General features: G+C 38.5%; 1 pseudogene; it reads right to left on the bottom strand.

The window, feature by feature from the left end:
• Positions 1-350: 350 nt before the first annotated feature.
• LOC121464650 lies at positions 351-11,395 on the bottom strand (annotated as a pseudogene).
• Between the last annotated feature and the right edge of the window lie 534 nt (positions 11,396-11,929).

The following is an 11,929-nucleotide window of genomic DNA, read 5'->3' as shown; positions in this document are numbered from 1 at the left end:
CAGGCTGACTGTGGTGGCACATCCCGTTAATCCAGCACTTAGGAAACAGAGACAGACAAATCTCTGTGAGTGAAAGACCAGCCTCGAGTATGAGTGAGTTCCAGAATAGACTCCCACAGTACAGAGAAAACTCTGTCTCAAAAAACCAAAAAAGAAAAAGAGTTTCTTTGCAATATGATTTTTTCTCAAGATTTTAAAGCCCGATGACACCTACAAAGTCTCTACCACATTGGCTAAAATCGTAGGGTTTCTATTCAGCATGTGTTCTTTGATGGATGTGTACACTTCTATGATATGCAAAGGCTTTACTACACTGATTAAAGTAATAAGGTTCCTATCCATTATTTCTCTCAAATACATAAGGTTCTTTGATGTATTTGGAGACTACATTGATGTGAAAAGTCTTTACCACATTCTTTACATTCCTAGAGTTTTTCTGCAGTATGTGTACTTTTATGTTTTTTCAGATTGCTGAGTTGTGAAAAGGCTTTACCACACTGATTACATTCATAGGGTTTCTCCCCAGTATGTGTTCTTTTATGTACTATTAGACTATTGAGTTGTGGAAAGGCTTTATCACATTGATCACATTTATAAGGTTTCTCTCCTGTATGAAGTCTTTTATGTGTTTTTAGAGTACTGAGTTGTGAAAAGGCTTTATCACATTGATTACATTCATATGGTTTCTCTCCAGTGTGTGTTCTTATGTGAAGTTGGAGACTACTGATACATGAGAAGGCTTTATCACATTGATTACATTTGTAGGGTTTCTCTCCAGTATGTGTTCTTTTGTGCATTTGGAGATTAGAGTGCAATGAAAAAGCTTTATCACATTGATCACATTCAAAGGGCTTCTCTCCAGTATGTGTTCTTTGATGACTGTGAAGCTCACCATAACTCACAAAAGCTTTATCACATTGATTACATTGATAAGGTTTCTCTCCAGTATGTAGCCTTTGATGTACTCGAAGACTACTGCTCACTGAAAAGGCTTTACCACATTGACTACATGGGTAGGGTCTTTCTCCAGTATGTGTTCTTTTATGTGTTTGGAGACTGCATTGACTTGAAAAGGCTTTACCACATTCATTACATTCATAGGGCTTCTCTCCAGTATGTGTTCTTACGTGTATTTGGAGGTTACAGCGCTCGGAAAAAGCTCTATCACATTGCTTACATTTAAAAGGCTTCTCTCCAGTATGGGTTCTTATATGTCTGTGAAGCTCACCATAACTTGCAAAAGCTTTATCACATTGATTACATTCATAAGGTTTCTCTCCAGTATGTGACCTTTGATGTATTCGAAGACTATTGCTCAGTGTAAAGGCTTTACCACATTCATTACATTCATAGGGTTTCTCTCCAGTATGTGTTCTTTGGTGAACTCGGAGACTACTGACATATGAAAAGTCTTTACCACACTGATTATATTCACAGGGTTTCTCTACAGCATGAGTTCTTTTAAGTATTTGGACACAGCTGATACCTGCAATGGCTTCATCATATTGAATACCATCATATAGCTTCTCCGCAGAATGAATTTTTTCATGACTTTGAAGATGACTATAACATGCAAAGGCTTTATCACACTGAGTATATTCAGAGGCTTTCTCTCCATTATGGTTTGTTTCATACCTGCAAAGATAATTGGCACATGTAAAAGTTTAACCGTGTACATTACAATGATATCTGTAGGAATTAATTTTATAATTTTGTTTAATTGTAAAGAGGAATCAGATTTTAAGTTTTACATTCCTGGTCCTCTTCTCCAGTATGGTATGTTTTGTGTCTTTGAAGAACTTTTGACAGTAAGGGTCTTTTGTCAAATGACCCACATTTATAACATCATTTTCTATGAGTTTTTTTACACATTTAAAAGGAGCTAGACTAACTCAGTTTTAAATAACCTTACATTTGGAATCTTATGCTTTCCTGTAGTACAATACCTACCAAAAGAAAGTGTACTAGTACAAACAAAGGTAAGGACACAGTCCAACACTCACAGGGCTTATCTTCTGTGTGAGTTTGCTGATGTCTTCCCAAGGAAGTTTGAAAACCAATTAAATATAATCTTATAGCACATTCAACAAATCTACCCAGTGTTGAAATACTAAATGTCCTTCCTATCTTCTCATTATTTTGAAAGAGATACAGTCCCTCTTTCCATTTTGGGAAGCTCACATGTGACATATGACGTTCTTATTAAAGGAAGACAAATTGTCCCTTGAATTCACACAGTTTGACTTTCTCTTCCTCACAGAAATGTGGTATAAGAATGAAAGTTTCTCCACAAGAGCCTTTGTGACACTCATAAACTAACTCTTTCAATAAGTTTGGTAAAGTCACAAGTACATGAGTAACATGCACTTTACTACAGACTATTTATTTTTGGACAGTTTTAAAGATATACTCAATATCTATTCAATGTGCATATGTGTGTTCCTTGTGCAATATCTGAGTGCTATGAAATTAAATTAATTGGCAACACTACAGCATAGTTCTCATGGGGTATGATTCAAATGGTGGTATAGGGTAAAGAATCATTTGTTTCTCTTTTGTTTTTAGAGGAATGTCTTGGAAACACAGACCAGTTACCTCATATTGAGACATACGATTTTATGAGAAATCAATAATCATCAATATACTTTAAGCTGTGCTCATTTATACTATTGTTTTTCTTTAAATCTTCCAGAACAAATTAAAACTTTTTCAGAGACAAATATATACCAAGTTGCAAATAAAAATTACCTTCCATGTTTTCTAGCACGTTGACTATGTTCTCCAAAATTATGGTCTTCCCAACTGTAGCCTAAAATATAGGAACAGAAAGTAGATAATATATTAAAGGATATTGTACAAAATTGAATATCTTAAGTGAATTATGCCTTAGTTATTTGGCTCATTCTTAATCTTTCTCAAACACAAATATACAAAAGTATCAATAAACAATACACAGTTGTCCCCTTATTTTGAAACATGAAGGAAAGTTCACAATCTTACCAATAGCAGTGAGGTTCCTGTATGTCTCCAGCATCACATCTTTGTAGAGACTCTTTTGGGAAGGATTTAGCAAAATCCACTCATCCTCAGTGAAGTCAATGTGCACATCCTCATAGGTCACTGATTTCTAGAATAATCCAACCAACAATAAAACAAAGTGTGATCCTGACATTGGATATTTCTTTTTAAATGATATATTTGTATAATGCTACTGCTTCCTACACTTCTTCCATGATATTACATTATAATGTAATCACCAGTCACTTTAGAAGGGAACTGAAGAGGAGGTTCATATGAGCCATTCATTGGCCCTTTAAATGGGATACAGCCCTGAGAAAGACATGCCAATGAACAGACACACAGAGACAGAAAAGAAATTAACACTACTGAGAAAACATTACAGAAATAATAAGAACAATGATTATCTCAAAAATTGATGGGAAAATTGGGTATATTGACTCTTGCCTTTAATCCCAGCAATCAATGTAAAAGCAGATGAATTAAATTGAGTTGGATGTCAGCCAAAGCCTATGCAATGAGTTACAGGTAAGCCAGAATTACAAATTCATAAAACCCAGTATCCATAGAAAAATCATTCAAATAAAAAAGGTAAAAAGAAATCAGAGCATTTACTGAAGTTCTTACAAAAAAAATTGTATTCACTTTAGTTCTATATTCATCTTTTAGAATCTACAGTGGCCCAGTTTAAACTGTTTCATAATAAGATCTTAATAAAAGGGAATGCATGTTTAAACAGTTTCAAATGGACCAAAGGAAACATCAGCCCTGCAAATGATGATCATAAATAACATAGAGTAAGATAGAGTTGGGTCAGCAATTAAGAGGCTAGTTATACTTGCATATAAGTAGGTACAGTTGCCAGTACAAAAAGGGGGCTTGTAATTATGCATTACTTCAACTTCATAGGTTCTGGGGCCCCTTGGGATCTAACACGAGGAACAGGCTTGCATGTGATACATACCCTTGTATATAGATACAACCTCATATTCATTCAAAGCATTCAAAACAAAAAAAAATAGAGGCAGGTAAAAAGCTACACACATGCAGTGCAATGATTCAGAAGGCAGAGGTATTAATGTCATGGATACTACTCTCCTGGGAAAGAGAATGATAGCCTCCACCAAACTTCAAATTTCAAGATGTAGGTAAAGTTCAACATAGAAACTTATCCTTGATATGTACAAAAACCTACATTCCAGGCTCCTCAGACAATAAAACAACACACACACACACACACACACACACACACACACACACACCAAAAACATGTATGCTGCTTAGCCATTAATCCTTCTGTGCAGAAGCCAGGATAATTTGTATTTCTGAGTTGAGGAAGCATGGTCTAAGGAGCTACATTCAGTACCCAGAGATACACAGAAAGACATTCTCTTTCAAAAACAAAAGAAAGAAAAAAATTAAAACAGAAATCAGGATATCAAAAGGCTTAAGAGTGAATAGTAATTGCTTCAACTGCATGTTTTGTCATTTAGCGATACCATCTATAGTGGCAGTAAAGTCATAACATCAGGACACACATAACCAGAAATGGGTTGTGGCTATAAACATGTAAATCCAATCCTCAATATAGATATTTCATCCAAATGATTTCTCCCACTCAATGTTCTACAAATACAACAAAGAAGAACACCCTGGAAAGATAAGTGTTCAACCACTTCTTCTAAACTGTGACCTTTGATAAACAACATTCTAATCCTGATCCATAAATATTCATGGTTATCTCATGATAAAAACTGTATTTATTCTAACTTCAAAAATGGTCATAGGCTGAAACAATTGTTTCAGTGTGAAGTCTTTTATAACAATCATGATATCGACTTGATTGGCCATAACCCAGCCTAATAAAGCCACACCTAATAGTGCCACTCCCTAGAAGATTATTGGGTCTCACTACATTCAAACTACCAGAGTGGTTTATCTGAGTCTTAAGGTAGATAGATTCCCAATTATCTGAGGTACTGCCATATAGGTTTCCATAGTGGCTACACAGCTTTGCTCTCCCAGCTCAAAGCTACACAGCTTTGTTCTCCTTGCTCAACATCTTTGCCAGGATGAGTTGTCCCTTGATATTTTTGAACCCAGCTATACTGACCGGTATAAGGTGAATTCAAAAAGCTCTTTTGATGTATATTTTATTGATGGCTAAGTATATTGATCATTTAGTTAAGTGTTTCTAAGACAGTTTAGATTCATCTATTTGGAATTTTTTATTTAAATCTTAACCACAATTTTATTCAATTAATTTATTTCCTGATGGGTTCCTTCTTGAGTTTTGTTTTTTTTTGTTTTTTTTTTTTGCTTCTGAGCAAGTAAACCCAAACTATACAGACAAACATGATGTGTACTCATTGTAAGTGGATTTTAGCTGTTGAATAAAGACTAATCACAGTACAATACACAGACCCAGATTGGGTAAGTGACAAAGATGGCTGTAGCAGGGGGTGCATGGATCCCAAACAGATTAAATAGACTAGATCTGTGGGTGTACTCAGAGCAAGAACAGGAAGGATTATGGGATCAAATGGAGGTATGGAGCAGGAAAACACAGCACGAAATTAATAGAATAAGAAAGCTTTCAAGGGTTGATGTTGAAACAGTGCAATAACGACTCTCTGCAATCTTTGAGGGTCATTATAGTGTGGACTCCCTATAACTCAGAAATATGGAACCTGTACTGGCCATCTTCTGTAATCACATATGGCTCTCAGTGGTGGGAATACGAAACCAATCCATCCACAAAATATTTGACACACACTTGTGGTGTATGGAAGATATATCAGGAAAATGGTGGCTCAAGATTTGTGCAGTGGCTAACCAATGACTGGCCCAACTTGAGGACCAGGGTTGCTAGGAAAAGTGCCTAGATGTGCAGGATCGAGAAGTTGGATGGCTCAGAGAACTAGGGTAGAACCAAATACAAGTAACAGTAAAGAAAAAAGTCAATGTAATGATAACTAATTCCATGTCCAATAGATCTCCAGGTTTCTAATCCTGTTCTGCTTTGTTGAGAACATCACACTTCTTTTTCTTTGGCTGGTGCCACTGCACATTAGTAGCTCTCCTTGGCAGGTAACCAATGACCCTGGGATCTCTAACATCTTGGTTAATTAAGAATTCCAACCTTCCAATATTAAGATCCACTCAAGATCTTCTGTACTCTTCCATAGGCTTTGCGTCAGTACACTGACTCTGCCCTCTGCAGTACACATATCTAGTCTTCTAGACTCTGGCTGGCTCCATTCCACTGTCACTGCTGTTTTGGTGGTCATCTCACACTGCTGGCCTCTTCATAACACTGGGGTCTTCTGTTGCAACCGAGCTTCACTTTCACCAGTGTTTCTCATAGAATCTCCTCAGGGTGCCGCACCTCTTGCCATGACCCTTCCAGTCCTGTGCATTGAATGAGACTGCACCTTCAGTATGTCCTTTTCTGACCTCTCACAGTGCCAAGTCTTACATCCATCAATACCTTCAAAACCAATACTACCTGTTGAGACACATTACATACTGCATCTACCAGCATGAGGTAGAACCTTGGCTACCTCTGGAAGACAGCTTCTCTGTGCTCTTAGAAAACACTTCCCAGACATTTTCACATCAGTGATGCTGGTCTTGTAATCAATCATCACTAAATTTTTAGCTCTAGCCGTCCAGCATTAAGTACCCAGTAGAGCAATATTTCGCTTAAATACTTCAGATAACTTGCTCATCACAGCTGATTCTTCAGCCCAGGCTAACCAGAAACATGATTTAATGTCTTTCTTTTATCCTTAAGTCTTAAGCCAGAACCATGTGTCCCAAGCTGTCAGGTTCTGCTGCTTACTGGGGTTGGAACATGGCACCTTGTATAATTATGTCTTTACCAGCTTTCTGTCTTTCATTGTATAGGTTTGACTGTCCTGAAACTTGATCTGTAAACTAGGCTGTGCTTGAACTAACAGAGTATGCAGGCCTCTGTGTTCTGAGTGCTAGGGTTAAAGTCAATGTGTCACCACCCCCTCAGGCCAACAATGCCTTTATTCTATTTCTTAATCTGTTTATGTCCTTGAGCAGATGATTTAGACGCATTCCACTTTTGGGGGTCCTTATCTCCTCAAGTATGATTCCTTGCTCAGCTGCTCTTTTTATTATGTATCTTCAATAGAGTTACCACTAACATACACTCGGCAGAGTCTATCTTAAGCTGTGTTGAGATTTTTTTCTACTAATGAAATAAATCAAAATATCCTTACTTTATCCTCAGGCAGATTCTTTAACCCAAGGCATGTCCTTCACCAAAACATCATAAGAGTAATTTCTAAAGAACATGGTAAAATACTTGTCTGAAACCTCTTGTGCTGGCTCCTGATATTTCATATCATTATCAAGGTCACTCTATCCAATCCTCCTCCTAGTATGATCCTGTATCCAGTGCCAAATGCATTTTGTCGTTTTCTTAAGCCAAAGAATCAAAGACCTTATCATTCAAAACAAAAGCATGGTTAGGACTAGCACAGCAATACTCAAGTCCCTGGGACAAACTTCTGTTTTAGTTTTTTTTTTTTTTTTTTTGTAAGGAGACAGCATGACCAGACAAACTCTTATAACAAAAACATTTAATTGAGGGGGCTCAAGTACAATTTCTTAAGTTGAGTTAATTATCATCATGGCTGGAAGCCTATAAGATGGCAGGCGGATGTGATACTGGAGCTGAGAGTCCTTTATCCTTGACTCAGAGGAAACAGGACATAGCCTGACACACTGGGAAGTATCATGAGGATAAGAGAACTCAAAAACCCACAGTGACAGACTTCCTCCAACAAGACCATGCCAACTCCAAAATGGCCACACCTCCCACTACTTCCACTCCCTAAGAGATCATAGTGCCAAATATATCCAAACTACCACAGTGGTATAGCTGAGTCTTGAGGTAGATAGATTACCAATTATCTGAGTAATTGCCATATTGATTTCCATACTGGCTATAAAGGTTTGCATTGCCAGCAGCAATGGGGGAGCATTCCCTTTTTCTATATTTTTGCCAGTATGAGATGTCGCTTGTGTTATTCATCCTAGCCAATCTGACAGGTATAAGATGAATCATTAAAGTAATTTTGATATGTATTTCCTTGAGAGCTAAGTATGTTGGACATTTATTTATGTGTTTTAAGCCAGTTAAATTCTTTTATTTAGAATTCTTTTTTTTAATTTATTTATTTATTAAGGATTTCTGCCTCGTCCCCACAACCGCTTCCCATTTCCCTCCCCCTCCCCCGATCAAGTCCCCCCCCTCATCTGCACGAAGAGCAATCAGGGTTCCCTGACCTGTGGGAAGCCCAAGGACTGCCCACCTCTATCCAGGTCTTGTAAGGTGAGCATTCAAACTGCCTAGGCTCCCACAAAGCCAGTACGTGCAGTAGGATCAAAAACCCACTGCAATTGTTCTTGAATTCTCAGTATTCCTCATTGTCTGCTATGTTCAGCTAGTCCGGATTTATCCCATGCTTTTTCAGACCTAGGCCAGCTGGCCTTGGTGAGATCCCAATAGAACATCCCCATTGTCTTAGTGTGTGGGTGCACCCCTCGTGGTCCTGAGTTCCTTGCTCGTGCTCCGTCTCCTTCTGCTCCTGATTTGGACCTTGAGATTTCTGTCCGGTGCTCCCGTGTGGGTCTCTGTCTCTGTCTCCTTTCATCGCCTGATGAAGGTTAATATTCCTGAGGATGCCTATGTGTTTGTCTTTGGATTCACCTTATTTAGCTTCTCTAGGAACATGAATTATTGGCTCAATGTCCTTTATTTATGGCTAGAAACCAAATATGAATGAGTACATCCCATGTTCCTCTTTTTGGGTCTGGCTTACCTCACTCAGGATAGTGTTTTCTATTTCCATCCATTTGTATGCAAAATTCAAGAAGTCCTTGTTTTTTACTGCTGAGTAATACTCTAATATGTATATATTCCATACTTTCTTCATCCATTCTTCCGTTGAAGGGCATCTAGGTTGTTTCCAGGTTCTGGCTATTACAAACAATGCTGCCATGAACATAGTTGAGCATATACTTTTGTTGTATGATAGGGCCTCTCTTGGGTATATTCCCAAGAGTGGTATTGCTGGGTCCAGGGGTAGGTTGATCCCGAATTTCCTGAGAAACCGAAACACTGCTTTCCAGAGTGGTTGCACAAGTTTGCATTCCCACCAGCAATGGGTTAGTGTACCCCTTTCTCCACAACCTCTCCAGCAACGGCTATCATTGGTGTTTTTTATTTTAGCCATTCTGACAGGTGTAAGGTGGTATCTTAAAGTTGTCTTGATTTGCATTTCCCTGATCGCTAAGGAAGTTGAGCATGACCTTAAGTGTCTTTTGGCCATTTGAAGTTCTTCTGTTGAGAATTCTCTGTTCAGCTCAGTGCCCCATTTTATAATTGGGTTGATTAGCCTTTTGCGGTCTAGTTTCTTGAGTTCTTTATATATTTTGGAGATCAAACCTTTGTCAGTTGCAGGGTTGGTGAAGATCTTCTCCCAGTCAGTGGGTTGTCTTTTTGTCTTAGTGACAGTGTCCTTTGCTTTACAGAAGATTTGAGTTTTGTGCATGGTGATAGATATGGATCTATTTTCATTCTTCTACAGATTGACATCCAGTTTTGCCAGCACCATTTGTTGAAGATGCTCTCTTTTTTCCATTTATTTAGAATTCTTAATTTTGATCTGTACCATATTTTTTTGATTATTTGATTTGTTGATGTCTAGTTTCCTCAGTTCTATTTTATTCTGTGCAAGTAAATCCAGAACCACATAGACATACATGATACACACTCATATGTATGTGGGTATTAGCAGTTGAGTAAAGAATAATCATAGTACAATCCACAGACTCAGGGTAAGAAACAAGAATGGCTGTAGCAGGGGATGCATGGAGCCCACATGAAAAGAGGAAATAGACTAGATTTTGTGGGTGAACAAGGAATCACAACAGTAACAATCATGGGATAATGGGGGGATGGAGGGAGAATATACAGGGAGAGATGACTGGAATAGGAAATGTTTAAAGTTGATGTGGAAACCTAATATAGTAGAAACTTTTTGCTAGCTAAGAGGGCAACCATAGTGAGGACTCCCAGTAACTAAGAATATGGAGCCTGAACCTGTCATCTTCTCCAATGACATATAGCTCCCTGTGGTGGGAATAGAAAAGAAAGCCAGCTATAAAATATCTGACACACAGTGTGTTGTCTGGAAGATATACCAGGAAATTGGTGGCTTAAATTACTGTAGTGGCAAACCAAGGACTGGACTAACTGAGGCCTAAGTGAAAAGAGACAACCCATGACCAACACTGCCTGGATGGCAGGAACAAGAAGTTCAATGGTTCAGAATTTAGAGTAGAACAAAGTACAAATAACATAAAAGGGATCAATGGTCAATATACGGATCCATAGCTTTATTCTAATAGAATTATAATTGTTTCCTAGACTAATTTTCAACAGAGGTCCTTCCTCTGAAAATTGATTAAGGCAGATAAAAAGAACTTCACTCACACAGTAGCTGAATCACCTGGAAGCAAGCAGAAATTTGGGTGAGGGTTTTTTAGGAGCCATAGGTGTCAAGGACACCAAAAAACCACAATTTACGGAATCAACTAATCAGGGATCATAAGGGTTTAGAGAACCTGACAAAGCAATTATGCAACTTGCAGTGTCTGAGTTCGATCCTCTCAATGTGCACTTTGGTTGCTTTGCTTTGTGTTTTTGTGGGACTGCTAACTGTAAGAGTGTTTCTGACTCTTTTGCTTGCTCTTGGAACTATTTTCCTTTTACTGGGTTGTGTAATCATGCATGGATATGAAGGTTTGTGTCTAGTCTTAGTGTATCTTGTCATGATGTTCATAGACATTCCTAGGAGGCCTGCTCTTTGTGAAGGGAAACAGAGGAACAGTGGATCTGGACCAGTGGGAATGTTGGGCACTAGGGAGTTTAGACAGGGTTGAGGCTGTGGTCAGATTGTACTGTATGAGAGAAGAATAAAGAGAATAAACAAAAAGAAATGAAAAGGCTTTGAATCTAACTTCATAATCTTCAACAGGCAAAATGTTGTTCAAATATCCAAAGTCTCTTCTGAGACTCAAGACAAAATATTGTCCTGTGACATCTTTTAAAATCAACAAGCAAAGTAAACTTTTCAGACATAAAAAGACACAGGATATAATCCATTTAGAAAGAGAGGAATATATCTGTCTGTGTTCCAGTCCTGAATTCAGGCAGACATCCCATACTCACATTCAGACCACACCAGGCAAAAAACAAGTAGGCCACCATTTCATAAAACTTCTTCATTCCTTTAGATTCCACAGTCACAATCCCAAACAACTCTCTAGCCATCTCCCCTGAGACATATCCCTGCCCCTCAATAGCAGGCCAAGCCAGCAAGAAGAACAGGTAGTTGAACTCAGGCAAAGACTCCCTGATAAAGCAGAGTCCACACCAGCCATTAGAAATCCAGGCAGACTGTTCACTACTGGGTCTCCTCCACTCTTTGAATACCTCCTCCAAACATTATCCCCATCCCACCTGCCTTCTTGTCACTGTGTCCTAGCCTCCAAAATAGGTGGAGATGTTCTGTTTGAACAAGACACACCAGCTGTCAGAAGTCCATGTAGGCCACTGGTGCACTGACGTGTCCACTCCCAAAGTCCCTCACACCATGCAGTCCCCAATCCAGCACCCCCCTTCATGTAATCTTAGCCACCAACTTGCACAAAAGACTTCCTGGCAGAAGAGAGACCACATCTGTCAACTGATTTCTAGCCCCAAACATGGTTGTGGAGGTCCTCTGTTGAACCATAGACCACACAGACCAGAAGAACAGACAGCAAATAGAAACCAAAGAATAAAACACACTTTCAATATAGACTG

Source organism: Microtus oregoni, unplaced genomic scaffold, assembly GCF_018167655.1.
Source record: "Microtus oregoni isolate MIOR12 unplaced genomic scaffold, Mior012 000029F_ref0000214, whole genome shotgun sequence".
NCBI lineage: Eukaryota > Metazoa > Chordata > Mammalia > Rodentia > Cricetidae > Microtus > Microtus oregoni.
The sequence above is the reverse complement of the archived record's forward strand: the minus strand, read 5'-3'. Positions and strand labels throughout refer to the sequence as shown.